Below are 22,286 nucleotides of genomic sequence, written 5' to 3' on the forward strand. Positions count from 1 at the left end.
TCACACATAAGAAACACACATGAACATTAAGATATAAGGTGGAAACCCTGTTGGACACCTAATCCTCAATGGGTTAGTGTGGAAGCCGAATAGACAAAAGGAATTCCAATATGCCTTGGGATGTGAAACCCAACAGTCAAACCTTGTACCATAAATGTATATGATTTGTTAATAAAATGGTACTCTCATGTTTTATATTTCCTATTTGTCTTTGCCATGTGTGTCTTTAACATGGTATCATAGCAGGCGTATTCCTGCCTCACCCAATTACTTTGAGCCATTTGTTTTATGGCCTTTTTGTGCAGAAAATAAACCGTTTTGATAGGTCTGTGGATTCTCTATCTACCTCTCTATGCCTCTGCTTTATTTATGGAATTGTAACGTTGGTAATTTCATTGCAGTTACTCTCTGCGCACTTAAGAAATACCAACACTGACCCTTGCCAGATCTGCACTCCATACATTCTCCAACAGCCAATTTTTGTCCTCACTCTGAACCTGTTGATGCCTGAGCGCATTTTCCTCCTGGAGCCTCTCACGAGACCAATACTAGGAATCCAACGTAGTCTACTAATTTCCAGAGAAGAAGCATTACCTACATAAATAATGCGATTTCAATGAAATTTATAACAGAGAAGCAGCACATTTGCCCAGATGTCAATATGAGAGGAAAATATTAGACAGGCGGTCGCGGCTCTGAGTATAAGCAGAGATTTGTTTCAGAAAAAATGCACCGATTGGAATAAAATGATGAGCAATTTCCTCTTCTTCAATAAAATGCCATTTCCAACACGCCATTGCCCTTCTTGCACGCTGTAGCTAACAGGCAGACCATTTTCTGAATCCGCATACCTCCCATCTGAGAATACACATCCGTGGTATCTTTGTTCGGCATTCCATGGTATCGCTGCATATATATACCTCTCGGTTACTGTTGTATGACCCAACAGTCGTAGTTTACATTTAACGCTGGTTATATCACCTCCTATTCTGCTTCCTCATACCCCGCGACTCTCTTTTGGGACATTGCATCGATGCTATAATATAATGCCTTCCATAATACTCACAGTTACACTGTCATAACAATTACGCTATCCACTGTCCACTATCATAACAATTACATTGTCCACCTCTTCTAGTTGCAGAAAATGTCAGCGCATCATTCATGGAGGAGAACGTTCCTGCCATCAAAAGATCATTAAGAGAAGGCGAAGAGTTATCTTTGCATATATTGTAGTTTCTCTTTGTTCCAACATCACTGCTACAATTTCAACAGTGCTTGGACTATGCTATTATTCCAACATCGCTTGGACTGATTTTCCAACATCTCTTGGACTGTGCTACAATTCCAGCTAGCAACCGAATGTGTTGTGATTCCAACATCGCTCCTTGTGTTGCAACTTTGAAAAGAATTTCGAGAAGTTAGAAGCATCGAGCACTGGTTTGGTGAGATATGGTTGTGATTATTAGTCTGTAAAAGGTTCAACCTGTTTCCTTCAATCAAATTGTCTTGATTCATATGGGTTTTATTTGTTTTCAATTTGTTGTGTTGGATGACCACTGGTTGCAAGACTTGTTGGATTTTATGTGATGCATGGAAACATTGTGATTGTGGATTGGGCTTGAAACCACTCGATAGAGAAACCATTCCTTCTCTTGTAGTTAGTCCTCATGGATTTGGGTCAATTCATCATGTGAAGACTATGGATAATTGCACTCTAGATACTTGCACTTTGTTATAATGTGAAGACTGGCATGATTTAAAGCTATGCGCACTCATGAAGTAGTACACTGAAAACATTGTCCAATAGGCACACCTGTGAGCTGCATAACAACAACACTGCAAATTAGACAAGTGAAAGGGAACTGATGATGCATTATGAACTGCTGTGATGCAAGCTAGTGATGTATTAAAATGCCAGATATAATTTTACAACGACCCAGGCAATCCTTTATGAAATTCATTCATAAGTCATTTATAGACTTACAGAATCATTTCAAAAGATAGTTGTGACAAATGAATGCAGGATGCTAATTAGAAGAAGCCAAGCCAAGGCTGCATGGAGCTTGTATCAAATCCTTTGTCTGGATTCTATAGGTGAGGAATTCAGATAACAGTGCAATTTTGAGGGATTACATTCCAAAAGGCCTATGATAACACTGACTTCAAATGAATGTCAGTCAATAGATTCGGTAATCTAGTTCAAGGCTGAATGGAGCTTGTATCAAATCCTTTGTCTGGATTCTATAGGTGAGGAAATCAGTTAAATTATTTAGAATGGTTGAATTCAAACAAGTGTATGTATAAGACCAAATTGCATTGATTTATGAGATGCAAGCAAAATGAATTTCTTCAGAAGCTCTCAGAATTAGTGTTTCAAGTGCCCCTAGTTATTCAAGTCAAGGTTCTGGTCAAGATGTATATGTTTAGGGTGAGGGAACCTATGCATTGTTTTCATAGTTGTTGTTTTGATATGTGTTGCTTTTAAATACTATTGTGTCTAAAAGGGTTGACAGAGACAACACAAGAGGCACTTATCAGTGATGGCCTCCTGAATGTGCTAAGTTTTTGTGGGCTGCCATTCACTGCAATCTTGGTTATTTTATATGAAGAAATTGATGATGTTGTAAGCACTTGTTTTGGAAAAACTTGTAACAAAGCTTCACCCCAGGGTTTCAAGGGTGAGCACTTCATCATCTGCCATTTCAAAATTAGTAAATGTAAGGGGCTTCTTATATGCTTTCAGCTTTGCAGTTTATGAGATTATGTACAAATTTTTCTCTGGTGATCTGTTGTTCCACATGCTATCATCAATGGTCACAAGGATGTATTAGTAGTTGCTATTGAACTTGACTGTTCTTTTCCATTGGCTGAGAAGGAGTATTTGAAGGATCCAAGCAAGTTTGCAATTGTTGCTGCCCCACTTATGGAATTTTATTTAAACTCACTATAGTTTTGTCTACATATATATGCATTAATTCCTGGTTACTTCAACTGCTGCATAAGAGTTTGGTGGGCTGTATAAAGGTAATGATTGTTTTGACAAATAAAAGTAGTCTTTTGTGGAGAAAATTTTAGTCGGTTATATTGTCAAAACATAGTGGTGGTCATGAGTAAACTCTTATTTTTATGTAATGGATTGTAATTGGTGCTTGCTGGTTACACACTGATCATCTACTGCACATTTATAAAGGATATTACTGTGTACTGTGAGTGGGTATTACTTTTCTGCATTGAGTAGCAGTTGTGATCAGTTTTTAAGGTGTAATTATGACATTAAAAAAAAAAAAAAAATTGGCCAGAATCAATGAAGTATTAGAGTTCCTCAAAACTTTGATATTGTCTACTAATCATGATACATTAAAAGTCAGCAAAGTTTCTCTCACAGACATTTAGGTCTGTCTACAAAATGCACAAGAGAAAATTGATTTTTTCAACTCGAATCTCAGCTACAGCAAGAAGAATTAAAACAGAGGAGTCATTTTGAACCTATTTGTGTTCAGAAGATTGAAACAGAATCCCATAAAGCAGCAAGGTTACATGCAAATGCAGAAGTTCATCTTGCACTTCCTAAGCCCATCATCAGACCTTGGGAAGAGCTTGTCCACAACAAGCACAAAACTGGTCTTAGATATGACAAGGATGTGTCCTTTCATATTCCAGACTACTCAAAGCCCATTCAATTTCAAAGTGCTGGATTCCTTCATGACAGTTCACCTCTAGATATTCCAGATTCTGCCCCTCTTCCACAACAACAACAACAACAACATATTGTGAAATGCCAACACTGTGACCGAGTTGGCCATCTGAAAGATCATTGTTTTGATCTTCATCCATGTAAGCACTGTCATAAAACCAATCATTCTTCAAACAAATTCTTCAAAAACAAACCTCCTACAAGAACAAAGATTCATCTTGGATGGATCGCTTCTTAGAAATGGGCATCAACAGCCAAGAAGATATTCCAGTCACATGTCAGAACTTGTTTTAGAGCATTGAACAGTCTTGCAATTGAGTTTTCTCCATCATCTTACCTTGTATCTGACAGGGGGGGAAATGATGGTTATCTACAAGCTTCAAAGCCACATCAAGCGAGCCTGAACCACAACCTGCCAAACCAGTTTCAGAGTTGTATCCAGAAACAAAGATGCCCCTAAGCATGCGTTAAGTTGTTAATCTGGGACACTTCCTCTAGAAAAAGACTTCAGCTTCTTGCCAGTTTCAGAAGAATTCCAAGAACAAAATTGAGAACACTTCCTCTAGCAGAAGACTTCATCTTCTCGCCAGTTTTGGAAGGGTTCCAGGAATTGCATTAAGCATACCAGAGTTGGTGGTAATCCTTAAACCATCACAGGTTGAGAATTCCCTTTTCAAGTTGAAGTTCTCCCTTTTATGCGTGGTGAGACCTCCCTTTCATGGTTGAAGGTTTCCCTCTTCAAAATAATAGGAGAACTTCCTCTAGTAGAAGACTTCAGCTTCTTGCTAGTTTTGGAAGAGTTCTGGGAAATGCACTAAGTGTTCCAGTGTTGGTGGTCATCCTTAAACCACCACCCTTTATACCAACATTTCAGAGAGCACATTCAGCCTAGTGTTGCCATGCATTGTTGCACATTTTGTATTACAGCTCTCTTCTTGGACTCATACATAACCCTTCAGATTAAGGGGGGGAATTTTGGACACCTAATCCTCAATGGGTTAGTGTGGAAGCTAAATAGACAAAAGGAAGTCCAAGATACCTTGGGATGTGAAACCCAATGGTCAAACCATGTACTATAAATGTATATGATTTGTTAATAAAATTGTACTCTCATGTTTTATCCTTCCTATTTGTCTTTGCCATGTGTGTGTTTAACAAAACCAATGTGGGTGAAAACCACCTACTGCAATCGTCTCTGTCTTCTTTTAATAATAAGAATATTTTGTTTACAATTTTTGTACTGGTGTAGTCTTATACTAGTATGCAGACTTCTACCTGCAGAAGGCTACAACCTTCTCTCACTCTCCAGCTTCTACTGGAAGGGAGCTACAACCCCCTAGCTCTTGTACTAGCTGATATGTTTAATAGTATGTAGGTGCCAGCTTACAGAAGGCTACAACCTTCTCTTTTCTTCTAGGGACCACGTTTCATAAATTTTCAAACTGGATCCATCAACAACATCATTCAATCATCAAATATATCTACATCAACCAATCTCCTTTTGAACCAATCACAACCGAATCAATCAATCACTCTAACAACCCATCAATCTAATCTTTCAGAATGTTGTCACCAGAATACAGTAACTGGAACTCAAAACAGAACCCAAAACACTACAACAGCAAATAGAAGCAACTAAAACATATTTTATAAGGTATACGCTACTTCCATGTGTCGAACCTGCATGCATACGTGCTTTCCTCAAAGCGAACCTGCGTATACACTGCTTTGATATGCAGAACCAACGTGTATATGCCCCTTTTCTAAAGTGAACCTGCGTACAGATCTGTAAATGATGATTTAAATATTACAACTATTCCAGACTTCAGTCACACCCAGATCATATCATTTACATAATAATATATGCGTCAGTATTCAGATCTAGAATATTCATGAGAAAAAACACATAATGATAGTTCATTTTACGCCTTAAGATCCTGATCCATCATTAGATCTAGTTCCTCATCATTTGCTAAGGTTCTTCCTTGGTTCATATCTAGCAATGCACTATAACACCATAACCTACATACTAGATCTCACACTTCATCAGATATTCGATACTTGCACACCTTGGCCTAATGATCTTCTCCTCCTTTTATAGTTTGTAGTCCTTTCTCAATACCATGGATCAAAACCACTTAGGACCAATACCTTGAACCAAGTACCTAGGGTCAATACCTCGGACCCGATACCTTGGACCAATACCATGGATCAAAATACCATGGACCAAATATTTCAGACCAAAAACTTAGTTTTCCAAGATATACATGCTTTTCCTTTTGTGAAAGTGTGTGTGTACGTATACGTGACTTGTATACAGTGAACCCATGTGTATACGTGACTTGGCTAATGGTGAACCTGCATATACCTCTCTTCCTTCATTCGGTGAAGTCTGATCTATAACTCTATGCTATTAACCTACTGTACTGTGATCTGTCATCTAAGTGAGTTGCCTTCTGAACTGATTCCTTGAAGTTGCCTTGCATTTCACTACATCTATAAATACTACTTCCATGCATTCTGTCACATCTGATATCTCTTTTATAGATTCATCTAGTTACCATGTACACGTGAGTTGTTCTGCTACAAGTGGGTTGCCATCAAGTAAAACACATGCATCATAATGCCAACAATCTCCCCCTTTGGACTTAATGGCAACAACAACACCAAGTCACTCTCCCCCTTTAACATCAAGGGCAAAGGGTCATTCTCCCCCTGAGTACATGCTAAATTCTCAGATATGTTGAAGTGTGTTGATTCAGCTCCCATGATTGAGTCAATGCTCCCCCTTAGCATAAGCAAGGTATGCAAAAAGATAACATGAATCTATACATACATCCATCTCCCAACCAAGTGGGGATATACCAACTTTGACTCATCCACCCCACCAAGTGGGAATATACCAATTGTTTATACATGACAAAGACAAGAAACAATACATCATTTGTCCCATACATAGTGGGGTTACAAATTAGGTCGTTTCATGACCTTTACATTAAACGATATACATGACATATATAACCGAGACCAAATGTCTTAAACAAGACCATGATAGTCATCAGTAACTATCATCAGTAGCATCTGTCAATCAGCATCCAGACCAGCAACCATGTTCTCCCCGTGAATCTGTTCCACCTGTTCACTGTCAAATCTGATCATTGCATATGTCAATAAGTGATATCATAGCATCATCATCAATCAGATATACATCAGGTTATCAACAACTTTATGAGTATCAAGATATTTCCATATGTTATTAGCAAATTGTAACCATCATCAAACAAAACAGATAATTGACAGAACCATAACAGACCCCCTACTGAAACAAGCCTAATGTTTTTCTTTAAACCAACATATATGCGACTGTGCCCACAGAAACCTACATATGTACGCAACTTTTCTTCATGAAACTCACGTATAGCCACCTTTCTCTGAAAAATAGGATTTAACAACAGGCTGATGCAACAACTACTCCCAGCTTTTGTCTAAGATATTCAAATGTCTCTCTGGGTAGTGGTTTAGTAAATATATCAGCAACCTGTTCTTTGGAGGGAACATACTCTAATTTGACCTTTTGTTCAAGCACTTGTTCACGTGGAAATGATATTTCATGGGTATGTGATTTGTCTTGGAGTGCATGACTAGATTCTTTGAAATACTGATGGTGCTTGTATTATCACATAGAATGGAGATGGGTGGTGTTATCACAAAATCAGGTACTGAAGGCTGCCAATCAGCAAGACTCTGTGTAACTGTTTCAAACCAGGCTTTAGACTAAGGTTTAGCCTCCTTAGTCAGAGAGGGCTCTCTCACAGATTATGAATATGGACTAATGACAAGGAAAGATGGCTAACTCTTTAAAAAACACATGAAAATAAGCTGGCTGGACAAATATCAAATTGTTTCCCATTGGGCTTATGGAGTCTCACACATCTCAGCAAACAAAAACACCATCTTTTCATAGAAATCAGGGCTCTTTACATCTAATGTTCAAACACAACTTACATAAAACACAGTTTGCCAAAGCATACAGGAAGTCAGAGCATGATACATGAGTTCTGATTGATTATGCCATAACAAGACTGTAAAAGAACATTAAGAGAATAAACCACCATACATTTGAACAATAAGATCTATTGAGAATCCTGAGAAGAAACAACAGTTGTTTGCATTACTGAAATTTGCTTTACATAAACCAAAATAGACTTGTTCTTTTTCAAAACATCCAACCCCAATTACATCCAAGTCTGATCCATATATAGGAATACATGCTTAACCACCTCGAGCTTCCTCCTCCAGCATGAGGGGAGCATTGAAGGCTGCTATTAACTATCCCTATCTACTGTGTAACTAATTCATTAATTACATTAGTGCTGAACTATAATTACAAAAGGTCCTAATTTATTCAAAACTCAAATCTGTCCTCCTCGTAGCATGGTTACTTTCTAATTCTTGACACCTGTATACTTTCTGTTTTGGCCGAGATATGTTGGAGGAGAATGCAATGAACAAGCTGGCTTTGGATACTGGCTGCGTAGATGGTTCATTAATCAACAAGGTAGGTGCCCTGTTTTCCCGGTCCTTGTCTTCCACCACTCTTCGGAATTCAAGCTGCATGTCTCCAGCTCTTTTTAATACCCCAACAATGATGAGCATCACCATATTCCCAAATGTGCTGGCAGCTTCGTTGATGGACAGGTGCCTCTCTGTCAAAATTCCCGCTTGTATACCAAACTGCCTGTCTGCGCTAAAAACACTACCTACAGCAGTTTCGTAGCACGCTACGAAACTGCTGTATTGTTTAAACAACTTAACTTTTTGGATTTGCCGAAGCAACTGTAATTATGTCTCTGTTTGATCCAAGCTCAATATCTGGAAGTGATCTTCCAATGTATCAACAGTTATGATCTGGCTGGAGCTGGAAGCCTGACTGCACGAAAGTGAACCATCTTCAAGACTGATAAATGAGCCTATATCTATCTCCACATTCAGGGTATTTTCATTTTTAAACACACCCGAGCCAACAGAATCATGAGTTATCAATGAAATCTCTTTTTGTGTTCACAAGTTTCTCAATAATAGGCTGACCAAAGCTCTTCATTTGCTCCAAAATACCGTTGCTCATAAGGAAAGTCAGGAAAACAATATTCTGCTACTACTGAGCGTTCCCTTATAGATTCATCCTTTATAATAGGCAAAATCTTTGCCTTCTATTTTGTATTGTTTGTATTGTCGACTTCACCTATGTTTACGTTGAACCCGGGTGAAACCCGGACATCATCTTCAGAATTCTGGACATGACTTATTTTGAGCCTCTGAGTTCGTTTCAATATACGAGAAGTGATTGAGACAGAAACCGACATAGATCCCAGAAGCTTATGCTCTTCAACGCACACAATAACATCATCGCACAAATCCACTACATAACGTATGAAATTGCAAGAAACATGTTTCCTTGATGCATCTTTGAGATGATTACCTTGATGCTAATAGAAAACAACTATGCGCCGCTTCAAAAGACCAACATACAAATCTGGTTCGAATTTGTCTTCCTTCATTTGCGCATGAACGGAATGATCTATAACACCCATCTCATTCAATATTCCACTCATCGTTCGCTTGTCCCCATAGAAGCCAATTGTCGGCAAAGATTGTTAATTCAAGGAGTTGAAACTGATTCCATTACAGAGACAAAGAATTAGGTACAATTCTGTTACAGAGACAAAGAACCTGCTCTTCTGGAAAATTAACCTTCTCTACAAAGCTCAAATCATGCTTGTCAAATACAACTTTCATAACTTGAAAGAAAGAGACCTCCGAATCCTTGCTTGAGGCTTGATCAGTGGCAGTCTGATTCGGTAACTCAGGTTGAGGGCCTACAGAATTCATAAATGTGATTGGGGATTGGTTACTGGTGGTAACCGTTTGTACTAGTGAACCCAGCGTCTCATCTGGAATTAATTTTGTAGGGCTTGAATGGCCTTTGGGTAGCTTTCCAAGTGGACTGCGTATAACACCCCATTCAACACGAGTAAGTCTAGGAACATGCCCAAGGCCTGCATGATTTAAGTACTCTACAAACTCATTCCGAGTAAACCATGGCCAGTCAATGGCACTGTAGAACCACTCATACGTACACCAACGATGCACCTTAGCAGATGATAAGCAATGAATAAACTTGGCCTTCAAACTTGATGCCCTGTCTGTGACCGTATGAGGGCAGAACACAGTCGCATTGTGTAGTCGCTCAGATTGTTCATTGCATACAATTTTCTCACATTTATCTGGACATTCCACAGGCTTTGAAGCCACAACCTTTTCTAAAGGCATTTTGCACCTGCTTCAAAGTCTTGTCGTTAAGCTAACTTGACTTGCAGTAGGATTTTGTATTACCGGGTCTGACACAGGCCCACCTGATCCATTGAGTTCAGGATCTTCGGTGGACAAAGGAACATTCTTCACCAATCTACCTTGCTTTCTTGACTACCTTCTAGGCTGCCTTCATCCATTGTAAACCCAGTAAGCTTGATTGCAGATCCTCCAGACTCATTCCGAGTATATGAACCTTTAAAATCACCGTTTTGGACAAGAGATGATCTCATCTGTAATGTTATCCGACTAGGTGTTCAAGAAACCTGAAGAGAGGCTGCTCTCTGTGAAGCCTCTGCTAATGTCAATGCAACTACTTTAGCAACATCATAATCATCATGATCGCCATCAAGGACTGGCTCTTGTTTACCAGACAGCACTACTTCAGAATTCTGCTTTTCCAGTGTGTATGAAACAGGAAAGCGTGGTGTTCTTTTTCCAACAACACTGGGCTTACTACCTCCAGACCTCCTTTTCTTTACTGGAGATGAACAACCATAATTTGAAGGTTCTAATTTACATTGCAACAGATTAGAATAGGATCTGCCAAAGTTATTTGTACTAGTGAACTTCTGTTTCATACGAGTTTGCTTTTGAGGGCGTCCTGATGCTCCAAACCCATCACTACTGTCCCCCAACCTTTGCAACAGGTGCCATTTCCACAGCTATATGCACAATGTGCATTGGTGGCTCCCTCAGAATTCCTCCAACCACAGCAACATGGTAGTCCATAGCATTTCTATTGTCATACAATCCAACATGTTCATCGCCTCTTTCAAAGAAAACAAAATCCATCATATATGCATCTAGTGGCACTTTAACAGTTGCCTTCACATGGGAGCCATTATCTGCCGGGATCATTTGCTGGGGTGGAAGAACACCAAGTCGATGAGTCCATCGATTGAAAGAGCACCGAAACCATACTTCAGATTTACCATTCAAAACTGTATTAGATGGGTTGTAAAAGACTGTAACAGAGTTCCCAGCTTCAACTTTACTAGGTTCGGTGTAGAATATATGTTTTTGTGACTGTCGAAATAATGTCATTGTTTTCTCCTTCCTTTCTGCTTTTAAAAGTTCCAATTTCTCAGCCTTCTTGCGAGCAGCTTCCTCTCCTACATGAACTTTGAGGCTTCGAGATTCAGAATTGATAACAAGCATACACGCAGGAGCTTGAGAGCATGCCACCTGTAAAATACATCCACCGCAGAGCTATTTTGCATGACAGTTGCTATGGATTCGAACAAATCCCCAATTTCGTAGCACGCTACGAAATCACTAAAACAGGTTGCGCTGCGAAACTGCTAAAGGATTTATGCGCTGCGAAAACACTTTGTCCTTAAGCTAGTCTGAGCAATTTTTGGCAACAGAATTTTCAGTGATAACAGTGGCTCCACTTGGGATAGTGTGCCCTTGGGGTGCACTAAGAACCTGCAGTTCCAGTGCCTTATAAAATTTATTTGACAAACAGAAATTTGCTTGACCAGCATGACTGTAGGAGAAAGAAAGCTACTTCTACTAAAAAAATGCTCAGTTGACCTTGAGCTTATTTTGCATTTACCTCTACCTACCTACCCTAACAATTTCAACTTCTTTCTGCTCAATCAATATGAAATTTCCAATGTAGCCAATCCTCTGTTTTATCTGATATTTGATTTCTTTGACTGCATCGGAGTTCAGAGCCAATCTGATAGTGTGATGACCCCTGCCACTGAAATTGTCTCTGATCTTTATAGGAAAACTGAAAAACTTGAGAGTAAAACTCTTCCATGTAATCAGCTACAGGATCCCAGAATACATGATCAGCTTGTTTTTCCTTGTAACTTTCCAGCTGTGCAAACTGATCTTCAACAGCAGTGTTCAGTTCCTCAATCGTGAAAGAGAAAGGAACCAGCATTCTCTCCTTGCGTTCTGCCATAGAAAACCTCTGAAAATAATGATCATGATTATGAAAACTGTATGCCTGAATTTGACCTTCTAAACCTTCAATTTCTTTCTCAATGTCCTCAGCAACTTCATCCAAAAATCTCATCTTATCCTCTGCTTTACAGTCAAATGACTTTAGATACGAGGACAAGGACAAAGAAAAATTTTCACCTATTTCTTCATTAATATGATCATCATTCCATTGTTTGAAACCCTCAACTGAAGGAGAGTTTGCCACCACCTCTGACCTATCTATGCATTCCTCCAAAAACATAAGCCATAAGTCTTGAAATGACTTAACGGATTTGATAGGAAAACTTTCAATCCATTGTTTTCATTTCCCTTGAAGTGAATCATAAAATAACATAATGCAAACATCCTCATGTTTAACTCTAAGAAGCTCAGCAAAATGACAGAAATCTGAGATATGCTTCAGAGTTAAACTCAAATCTTCTCCATTAAATTTGGGACCATTCCTTAGAAAATATGCATCCTTGGGAAAATGATTTGGGAAACCATGAATTCCTGAAAAATCTATGCATGCATACCTTGAACTAAGAATGGTAGCTTCTGGGTCCTTCATAACTCCAGTGGAATCACCATGAACCTATGAATTTCGAATTCTTTAACAATGGAGTCGCCAAGGTAGTTTTGCAGCCTCAAAAACCTTCTGAGCTCCTGCTACCTTCAAAAGTTCAGCTTCATAATTTCGGGAAAGAATAATCTTCAGTCTCCCGGCAGACGCACCAAAATGTTATCACAAAATCAGGTACTGAAGGCTGCCAATCAGCAAGACTCTGTGTAACTGTTTCAAACCAGGCTTTAGACTAAGGTTTAGCCTCCTTAGTCAGAGAGGGCTCTCTCACAGATTATGAATATGGACTAATGACAAGGAAAGATGGCTAACTCTTTAAAAAACACATGAAAATAAGCTGGCTGGACAAATATCAAATTGTTTCTCATTGGGCTTATGGAGTCTCACACATCTCAGCAAACAAAACCACCATCTTTTCATAGAAATCAGGGCTCTTTACATCTAATGTTCAAACACAACTTACATAAAACGCAGTTTGCCAAAGCATACAGGAAGTCAGAGCATGATACATGAGTTCTGAGTGATTATGCCATAACAAGACTATAAAAGAACATTAAGAGAATAAACCACCATACATTTGAACAATAAGATCTATTGAGAATCCTGAGAAGAAACAACGGCTGTTTGCATTACTGAAATCTGCTTTACATAAACCAAAATAGACTTGTTCTTTTTCAAAACATCCAACCCCAATTACATCCAAGTCTGATCCATATATAGGAATACATGCTTAACCACCTCGAGCTTCCTCCTCCAGCATGAGGGGAGCATCGAAGGCTGCTATTAACTATCCCTATCTACTGTGTAACTAATTCATTAATTACATAAGTGCTGAACTGTAATTACAAAAGGTCCTAATTTATTCAAAACTCAAATCTGTCCTCCTCGTAGCATGGTTACTTTCTAATTCTTGACACCTGTATACTTTTTGTTTTGGCCGAGATATGTTGGAGGAGAATGCAATGAACAAGCTGGCTTTGGATACTGGCTGCATAGATGGTTCATTAATCAACAAGATAGGTGCCCTGTTTTCTCGGTCCTTGTCTTCCACCACTCTTCGGAATTCAAGCTGCATGTCTCCAGCTCTTTTTAATACCCCAACAATGACGAGCATCACCATATTCCCAAATGTGCTGGCAGCTTCGTTGATGGACAGGTGCCTCTCTGTCAAAATTCCCGCTTGTATACCAAACTGCCTGTCTGCGCTAAATCACTACCTACAGCAGTTTCGTAGCACGCTACGAAACTGCTGTATTGTTTAAACAGCTTACCTTTTTGGATTTGCCGAAGCAACTGTAATTATGTCTCTGTTTGATCCAAGCTCAATATCTGGAAGTGATCTTCCAGTGTATCAACAGTTATGATCTGGCTGGAGCTGGAAGCCTGACTGCACGAAAGTGAACCATCTTCAACACTGATAAATGAGCCTATATCTATCTCCACATTCAGGGTATTTTCATTTTTAAACCCACCCGAGCCAACAGAATCATGAGTTATCAATGAAATCTCTTTCTGTGTTCACAATTTTCTCAATAATAGGCTGACCAAAGCTCTTCATTTGCTCCAAAATACCGTTGCTCATAAGGAAAGTCAGGAAAACAATATTCTGCTACTACTGAGCGTTCCCTTATAGATTCATCCTTTATAATAGGCAAAATCTTTGCCTTCTATTTTGTATTGTTTGTATTGTCGACTTCACCTATGTTTACGTTGAACCCGGGCAAAACCCGGACATCATCTTCAGAATTCTGGACATGACTTATTTTGAGCCTCTGAGTTCGTTTCAATCTACGAGAAGTGATTGAGACAGAAACCGACATAGATCCCAGAAGGTTATGCTCTCCAACGCACACAATAACATCATCGCACAAATCCACTACATAACGTATGAAATTGCAAGAAACCTGTTTCCTTGATGCATCTTTGAGATGATTACCTTGATGCTAATAGAAAACAACTATGCGCCGCTTCAAAAGACCAACATACAAACCTGGTTCGAATTTGTCTTCCTTCATTTGCGCATGAACGGAATGATCTATAACACCCATATCCTTCAATATTCCACTCATCGTTCGCTTGTCCCCATAGAAGCCAATTGTCGGCAAAGATTGTTAATTCAAGGAGTTGAAACTGATTCCATTACAGAGACGAAGAATTAGGTACAATTCCGTTACAGAGACGAAGAACCTGCTCTTCTGGAAAATTAACCTTCTCTACAAAGCTCAAATCATGCTTGTCAAATACAACTTTCATAACTTGAAAGAAAGAGACCTCCGAATCCTTGCTTGAGGCTTGATCAGTGGCAGTCTGATTCGGTAACTCAGGTTGAGGGCCTACAGAATTCATAAATGTGATTGGGGATTGGTTACTGGTGGCAACCGTTTGTACTAGTGAACCCAGCATCTCATCTGGAATTAATTCTGTAGGGCTTGAATGGCCTTTGGGTAGCTTTCCAAGTGGACTGCGTATAACACCCCATTCAACACGAGTAAGTCTAGGAACATGCCCAAGGCCTGCATGATTTAAGTACTCTACAAACTCATTCCGAGTAAACCATGGCCAGTCAATGGCACTATAGAACCACTCATACGTACACCAACGACGCACCTTAGCAGATGATAAGCAATGAATAAACTTGGCCTTCAAACTTGATGCCCTGTCTGTGACCGTATGAGGGCAGAACACAGTCGCATTGTGTAGTCGCTCAGATTGTTCATTGCATACAATTTTCTCACATTTATCTGGACATTCCACAGGCTTTGAAGCCACAACCTTTTCTAAAGGCATTTTGCGCCTGCTTCAAAGTCTTGTCGTTAAGCTAACTTGACTTGCAGTATGATTTTGTATTACTGGGTCTGACACAGGCCCACCTGATCCATTGAGTTCAGGATCTTCGGCGGACAAAGGAACATTCTTCAGCAATCTACCTTGCTTTCTTGACTACCTTCTAGGCTGCCTTCATCCATTGTAAACCTAGTAAGCTTGATTGCAGATCCTCCAGACTCATTCCGAGTATATGAACCTTTAAAATCACCGTTTTGGACAGGAGATGATCTCATCTGTAATGTTATCTGACTAGGTGTTCAAGAAACCTGAAGAGAGGCTGCTCTCTGTGAAGCCTCTGCTAATGTCAATGCAACTACTTTAGCAACATCATAATCATCATGATCGCCATCAAGGACAGGCTCTTGTTTACCAGACAACACTACTTCAGAATTCTGCTTTTCCAGTGTGTATGAAACAGGAAAGCGTGGTGTTCTTTTTCCAACAACACCGGGCTTACTACCTCCAGACCTCCTTTTCTTTACTGGAGATGAACAACCATAATTTGAAGGTTCTGATTTACATTGCAACAGATTAGAATAGGATCTGCCAAAGTTATTTGTACTAGTGAACTTCTGTTTCATACGAGTTTGCTTTTGAGGGCGTCCTGATGCTCCAAACCCATCACTACTGTCCCCCAACCTTTGCAACAGGTGCCATTTCCACAGCTATATGCACAATGTGCATTGGTGGCTCCCTCAGAATTCCTCCAACCACAGCAACATGGTAGTCCATAGCATTTCTATTTTCATACAATCCAACATGTTCATCGCCTCTTTCAGAGAAAACAAAATCCATCATATATGCATCTAGTGGCACTTTAACAGTTGCCTTCACATGGGAGCCATTATCTGCCGGGATCATTCGCTGGGGTGGAAGAACCCCAAGTCGATGAGTCCATCGATTGAAAGAGCACCGAAACCATACTTCAGATTTACCATTCAAAACTGTATTAGATGGGTTGTAAAAGACTGTAACAGAGTTCCCAGCTTCAACTTTACTAGGTTCGGTGTAGAATATATGTTTTTGTGACTGTCGAAATAATGTCATTGTTTTCTCCTTCCTTTCTGCTTTTAAAAGTTCCAATTTCTCAGCCTTCTTGCGAGCAGCTTCCTCTCCTACATGAACTTTGAGGCTTCGAGATTCAGAATTGATAACAAGCATACACGCAGGAGCTTGAGAGCATGCCACCTGTAAAATACATCCACCGCAGAGCTATTTTGCATGACAGTTGCTATGGATTCGAACAAATCCCCAATTTCGTAGCACGCTACGAAATCACTAAAACAGGTTGCGCTGTGAAACTGCTAAAGGATTTATGCGCTGCGAAAACACTTTGTCCTTAAGCTAGTCTGAGCAATTTTTGGCAACAGAATTTTCAGTGATAACAGTGGCTCCACTTGGGATAATGTGCCCTTGGGGTGCACTAAGAACCTGCAGTTCCAGTGCCTTATAAAATTTATTTGACAAACAGAAATTTGCTTGACCAGCATGACTGTAGGAGAAAGAAAGCTACTTCTACTAAAAAAATGCTCAGTTGACCTTGAGCTTATTTTGCATTTACCTCTACCTACCTACCCTAACAATTTCAACTTCTTTCTGCTCAATCAATATGAAATTTCCAATGTAGCCAATCCTCTGTTTTATCTGATATTTGATTTCTTTGACTGCATCGGAGTTCAGAGCCAATATGATAGTGTGATGACCCCTGCCACTGAAATTGTCTCTGATCTTTATAGGAAAACTGAAAAACTTGAGAGTAAAACTCTTCCATGTAATCAGCTACAGGATCCCAGAACACATGATCAGCTTGTTTTTCCTTGTAACTTTCCAGCTGTGCAAAATGATCTTCAACAACAGTGTTCAGTTCCTCAATCGTGAAAGAGAAAGGAACCAGCATTCTCTCCTTGTGTTCTGCCATAGAAAACCTCTGAAAATAATGATCATGATTATGAAAACTGTATGCCTGAATTTGACCTTCTAAACCTTCAATTTCTTTCTCAATGTCCTCAGCAACTTCATCCAAAAATCTCATCTTATCCTCTGCTTTACAGTCAAATGACTTTAGATACGAGGACAAGGACAAAGAAAAATTTTCACCTATTTCTTCATTAATATGATCATCATTCCATTGTTTGAAACCCTCAACTGAAGGAGAGTTTGCCACCACCTCTGACCTATCTATCCATTCCTCCAAAAACATAAGCCATAAGTCTTGAAATGACTTAACGGATTTGATAGGAAAACTTTCAATCCATTTTTTGCATTTCCCTTGAAGTGAATCATAAAATAACATAATGCAAACATCCTCATGTTTAACTCTAAGAAGCTCAGCAAAATGACAGAAATCTGAGATATGCTTCAGAGTTAAACTCAAATCTTCTCCATTAAATTTGGGACCATTCCTTAGAAAATATGCATCCTTGGGAAAATGATTTGGGAAACCATGAATTCCTGAAAAATCTATGCATGCATACCTTGAACTAAGAATGGTAGCTTCTGGGTCCTTCATAACTCCAATGGAATCACCATGAACCTATGAATTTCGAATTCTTCAACAATGGAGTTGCCAAGGTAGTTTTGCAGCCTCAAAAACCTTCTGAGCTCCTGCTACCTTCAGAAGTTCAGCTTCATAATTTCGGGAAAGAATAATCTTCAGTCTCCCGGCAGACGCACCAAAATGTTATCACAAAATCAGGTACTGAAGGCTGCGAATCAGCAAGACTCTGTGTAACTGTTTCAAACCAGGCTTTAGACTAAGGTTTAGCCTCCTTAGTCAGAGAGGGCTCTCTCACAGATTATGAATATGGACTAATGACAAGGAAAGATGGCTAACTCTTTAAAAAACACATGAAAATAAGCTGGCTGGACAAATATCAAATTGTTTCCCATTGGGCTTATGGAGTCTCACACATCTCAGCAAACAGAAACACCATCTTTTCATAGAAATCAGGGCTCTTTACATCTAATGTTCAAACACAACTTACATAAATTCCAGTTTGCCAAAGCATACAGGAAGTCAGAGCATGATACATGAGTTCTGAGTGATTATGCCATAACAAGACTGTAAAAGAACATTAAGAGAATAAACCACCATACATTTGAACAATAAGATCTATTGAGAATCCTGAGAAGAAACAACAGCTGTTTGCATTACTGAAATCTGCTTTACATAAACCAAAATAGACTTGTTCTTTTTCAAAACATCCAACCCCAATTACATCCAAGTCTGATCCATATATAGGAATACATGCCTAACCACCTCGAGCTTCCTCCTCCAGCATGAGGGGAGCATCGAAGGCTGCTATTAACTATCCCTATCTACTGTGTAACTAATTCATTAATTACATAAGTGCTGAACTGTAATTACAAAAGGTCCTAATTTATTCAAAACTCAAATCTGCCCTCCTCGTAGCATGGTTACTTTCTAATTCTTGACACCTGTATACTTTCTTTTTTGGCCGAGATATGTTGGAGGAGAATGCAATGAACAAGCTGGCTTTGGATACTGGCTGCGTAGATGGTTCATTAATCAACAAGATAGGTGCCCTGTTTTCTCGGTCCTTGTCTTCCACCACTCTTCGGAATTCAAGCTGCATGTCTCCAGCTCTTTTTAATACCCCAACAATGACGAGCATCACCATATTCCCAAATGTGCTGGCAGCTTCGTTGATGGACAGGTGCCTCTCTGTCAAAATTCCCGCTTGTATACCAAACTGCCTCTCTGCGCTAAAAACACTACCTACAGCAGTTTCGTAGCGCGCTACGAAACTTCTGTATTGTTTAAACAACTTACCTTTTTGGATTTGCCGAAGCAACTGTAATTATGTCTCTGTTTGATCCAAGCTCAATATCTGGAAGTGATCTTCCAATGTATCAACAGTTATGATCTGGCTGGAGCTGGAAGCCTGACTCCATGAAAGTGAACCATCTTCAACACTGATAAATGAGCCTATATCTATCTCCACATTCAGGGTATTTTCATTTTTAAACCCACCCGAGCCAACAGAATCATGAGTTATCAATGAAATCTCTTTCTGTGTTCACAAGTTTCTCAATAATAGGCTGACCAAAGCTCTTCATTTGCTCCAAAATACCGTTGCTCATAACGAAAGTCAGGAAAACAATATTCTGCTACTATTGAGCGTTGCCTTATAGATTCATCCTTTATAATAGGCAAAATCTTTGCCTTCTATTTTGTATTGTTTGTATTGTCGACTTCACCTATGTTTACGTTGAACCCGGGCGAAACCCGGACATCATCTTCAGAATTTTGGACATGACTTATTTTGAGCCTCTGAGTTCGTTTCAATCTACGAGAAGTGATTGAGACAGAAACCGACATAGATCCCAGAAGGTTATGCTCTTCAACGCACACAATAACATCATCGCACAAATCCACTACATAACGTATGAAATTGCAAGAAACCTGTTTCCTTGATGCATCTTTGAGATGATTACCTTGATGCTAATAGAAAACAACTATGCGCCGCTTCAAAAGACCAACATACAAACCTGGTTCGAATTTGTCTTCCTTCATTTGCGCATGAACGGAATGATCTATAACACCCATCTCCTTCAATATTCCACTCATCGTTCGCTTGTCCCCATAGAAGCCAATTGTCGGCAAAGATTGTTAATTCAAGGAGTTGAAACTGATTCCATTACAGAGACGAAGAATTAGGTACAATTCCGTTACAGAGACGAAGAACCTGCTCTTCTGGAAAATTAACCTTCTCTACAAAGCTCAAATCATGCTTGTCAAATACAACTTTCATAACTTGAAAGAAAGAGACCTCCGAATCCTTGCTTGAGGCTTGATCAGTGGCAGTCTGATTCGGTAACTCAGGTTGAGGGCCTACAGAATTCATAAATGTGATTGGGGATTGGTTACTGGTGGTAACCGTTTGTACTAGTGAACCCAGCGTCTCATCTGGAATTAATTCTGTAGGGCTTGAATGGCCTTTGGGTAGCTTTCCAAGTGGACTGCGTATAACACCCCATTCAACACGAGTAAGTCTAGGAACATGCCCAAGGCCTGCATGATTTAAGTACTCTACAAACTCATTCCGAGTAAACCATGGCCAGTCAATGGCACTGTAGAACCACTCATACGTACACCAATGACACACCTTAGCATATGATAAGAAATGAATAAACTTGGCCTTCAAACTTGATGCCCTGTCTGTGACCGTATGAGGGCAGAACACAGTCGCATTGTGTAGTCGCTCAGATTGTTCATTGCACACAATTTTCTCACATTTATCTGGACATTCCACAGGCTTTGAAGCCACAACCTTTTCTAAAGGCATTTTGCACCTGCTTCAAAGTCTTGTCGTTAAGCTAACTTGACTTGCAGTAGGATTTTGTATTACCGGGTCTGACACAGGCCCACCTGGTCCATTGAGTTCAGGATCTTCGGCGGACAAAGGAACATTCTTCAGCAATCTACCTTGCTTTCTTGACTACCTTCTAGGCTGCCTTCATCCATTGTAAACCCAGTAAGCTTGATTGCAGATCCTCCAGACTCATTCCGAGTATATGAACCTTTAAAATCACCGTTTTGGACAGGAGATGATCTCATCTGTAATGTTATCCGACTAGGTGTTCAAGAAACCTGAAGAGAGGCTGCTCTCTGTGAAGCCTCTGCTAATGTCAATGCAACTACTTTAGCAACATCATAATCATCATGATCGCCATCAAGGACAGGCTCTTGTTTACCAGACAGCACTACTTCAGAATTCTGCTTTTCCAGTGTGTATGAAACAGGAAAGCGTGGTGTTCTTTTTCCAACAACACCGGGCTTACTACCTCCAGACCTCCTTTTCTTTACTGGAGATGAACAACCATAATTTGAAGGTTCTAATTTACATTGCAACAGATTAGAATAGGATCTGCCAAAGTTATTTGTACTAGTGAACTTCTGTTTCATACGAGTTTACTTTTGAGGGCGTCCTGATGCTCCAAACCCATCACTACTGTCCCCCAACCTTTGCAACAGGTGCCATTTCCACAGCTATATGCACAATGTGCATTGGTGGCTCCCTCAGAATTCCTCCAACCACAGCAACATGGTAGTCCATAGCATTTCTATTGTCATACAATCCAACATGTTCATCGCCTCTTTCAGAGAAAACAAAATCCATCATATATGCATCTAGTGGCACTTTAACAGTTGCCTTCACATGGGAGCCATTATCTGCCGGGATCATTCGCTGGGGTGGAAGAACACCAAGTCGATGAGTCCATCGATTGAAAGAGCACCGAAACCATACTTCAGATTTACCATTCAAAACTGTATTAGATGGGTTGTAAAAGACTGTAACAGAGTTCCCAGCTTCAACTTTACTAGGTTCGGTGTAGAATATATGTTTTTGTGACTGTCGAAATAATGTCATTGTTTTCTCCTTCCTTTCTGCTTTTAAAAGTTCCAATTTCTCACCCTTCTTGCGAGCAACTTCCTCTCCTACATGAACTTTGAGGCTTCGAGATTTAGAATTGATAACAAGCATACACGCAGGAGCTTGAGAGCATGCCACCTGTAAAATACATCCACCGCAGAGCTATTTTGCATGACAGTTGCTATGGATTCGAACAAATCCCCAATTTCGTAGCACGTTACGAAATCACTAAAACAGGTTGCGCTGCGAAACTGCTAAAGGATTTATGCGCTGCGAAAACACTTTGTCCTTAAGCTAGTCTGAGCAATTTTTGGCAACAGAATTTTCAGTGATAACAGGTGGGGTACATGTGATCTAAATAACTTTCAAGGTTTGCATCAACCAAAGTTGTTATGTGCAGCAAGATGCAACAGCCACGTATTCTGCTTCAACTATAGATAACGCAATTGAAATTTGTTTCTTATTGAACCAAGAC

The 22,286-nt window shown here is 39.7% G+C and overlaps 3 pseudogenes; all 3 read right to left on the minus strand.

Annotated features, from left to right (window-relative positions):
* Positions 1-10,690: 10,690 nt before the first annotated feature.
* Positions 10,691-11,227, minus strand: LOC149185118 (soluble starch synthase 3, chloroplastic/amyloplastic pseudogene; annotated as a pseudogene).
* Positions 11,228-16,037: 4,810 nt separating this feature from the next.
* LOC149185119 (soluble starch synthase 3, chloroplastic/amyloplastic pseudogene) lies at positions 16,038-16,574 on the minus strand (annotated as a pseudogene).
* Positions 16,575-21,385: 4,811 nt separating this feature from the next.
* On the minus strand, positions 21,386-21,922 carry LOC149185120 (soluble starch synthase 3, chloroplastic/amyloplastic pseudogene; annotated as a pseudogene).
* Between the last annotated feature and the right edge of the window lie 364 nt (positions 21,923-22,286).

The sequence above is a fragment of the Pinus tabuliformis genome, chromosome 3_2 (genome assembly GCF_031772625.1).
Source record: "Pinus tabuliformis cultivar Carrire ecotype Pingquan chromosome 3_2, CPIR1, whole genome shotgun sequence".
In the NCBI taxonomy this organism is placed as follows: domain Eukaryota; kingdom Viridiplantae; phylum Streptophyta; class Pinopsida; order Pinales; family Pinaceae; genus Pinus; species Pinus tabuliformis.